At 42.1% G+C, this 1,680-nt stretch overlaps 1 pseudogene; it reads right to left on the bottom strand.

The window, feature by feature from the left end:
- Nucleotides 1-311: 311 nt before the first annotated feature.
- LOC119529161 lies at nt 312-476 on the bottom strand (annotated as a pseudogene).
- Nucleotides 477-1,680: the final 1,204 nt, after the last annotated feature.

Here is a 1,680-nt window from a genome sequence, read left to right as displayed (position 1 = left end):
TTCAGCTGAAATACTAGACTAATTCTCTAAGCAAAAAAGAAATGTATAAATATTACTTCCCTATTTTCAAGTCTCTCCTATTCTTGTTCTAATACAAACAAAATGATTTTATCATGTTCTCATATCCCCAAAGAATGACTTCTGGGAAACCTCCAACAGCAATTCATTTTTTGAAATATTCCCTCTTCTTTCCCAAAGGCATCCAAAAGCAAGCAACGTGCTCTCTCATGTTCTCTCCTCTGAAGAAATCTGCACCCATGGGGAATCTTCCATTTGAAAAGAGTCCCCTCATTTTTATGTTTCTGAAGCAGTCAGGTTCCTGAGCAGAAGACTTTGGCTATCAGGTTCAGAAGCTTCTGCCGGAAATTCAGTTTGTCTCCAATTCTCCTGAGTTGAGTAGCACACTCAACCTAGAGCTCTGCTGGAGTCTGCACACGGTTGGGCTGCGCATTCTTATGTGCCTTCTTCCCAGGCATCTCTGCCAGCAGCCGCTGGGAACTCTACTACAGACCCAACCGGGGACTCAGTCCCTCTAATTGAGCACCTGGGGTGGATACGGGACATGCAGGGCAGCCAAGTGCGACCAGGCAGCGGGCCACATGGAGCAGCAAACAAGACCAAATCACACCCGGTGAGCGCCTGGGAACCTCTGAGGTCCCGGCTCAGGGGCCCGAGCTCTACCACCCTATTTTTAACACCTTGCAAGGTTAACATTCATTTGTTTTCCCTCATGTAAAAACATATTTGTACATTTTATCACAATTGTTGAATACTCTAGGTTTCACTGAGTTATACAGTCCCAGTCTTTATCTTTCCTTTTTCCTTCTGGTGTTCCACATGCTCCTAACCTTCCTCTTTCAATCATATAGTCATCTTTGTTCAGTGTACTTACATTGCTGTGCTACCATCATCCAAAACTGTGGTCCAACCTCTCACTCCTGTCTTTTCCTTTCTGTCTGCAGTGCTCCCTTTAGTGTTTCCTGTAGAGCAGGCCTCTTGTTCACAAATTCTCTCATTGTCTGTTTGTTAGAGAATATTTTAAACTCTCCCTCATATTTGAAGGACAGTTTTGCTGGATATAGGATTCTCGGTTGGCGGTTTTTCGCTTTCAGTATCTTAAATATATGACACCACTTCCTTCTTGCCTCCATGGTTTCTACTGAGAAATCTGCACACAGTCTTATCAAACTTCCTTGGTATGTGATGGATCGCTTTTCTCTTGCTGCTTTCAGGATTCTCTCTTTGTCTTTGACGTTTGATAATCTGATTATCAAGTGTCTTGGCGTAGGCCTATTCAGATCTATTCTGTTTAGGGTAAGTTGTGCTTCTTGGATCTGTAATTTTATGTCTTTCATAAGAGATGGGAAATTTTCATTGATTATTTCCTCTATTATTGCTTCTGAACTTTTCCCTTCTATTCTCCTTCTGGGACACCCATGACATATATACTGGTGCATTTCATGTTGTTATTCAATTCCCTGAGATGTTGCTCATATTTTTCCCTATCTGTTCGTGTATAGGACTTCAGGTGCCTTGTACTCCAGTTCCTGAGTGTTTTCTTCTGCCTTGTGAGATCTGCTGTTGTATGTCTCCATTGTGTTTTTCATCTCTTGTGTTGTGCCTTTCATTTCCATAGCTTCTGCCAGCTATTTTTTCAAACTTTGGATTTCTACCTTATGT

Source organism: Choloepus didactylus, chromosome 1 (genome assembly GCF_015220235.1).
Source record: "Choloepus didactylus isolate mChoDid1 chromosome 1, mChoDid1.pri, whole genome shotgun sequence".
Lineage (NCBI taxonomy): Eukaryota > Metazoa > Chordata > Mammalia > Pilosa > Megalonychidae > Choloepus > Choloepus didactylus.
The sequence above is the reverse complement of the archived record's forward strand: the minus strand, read 5'-3'. Positions and strand labels throughout refer to the sequence as shown.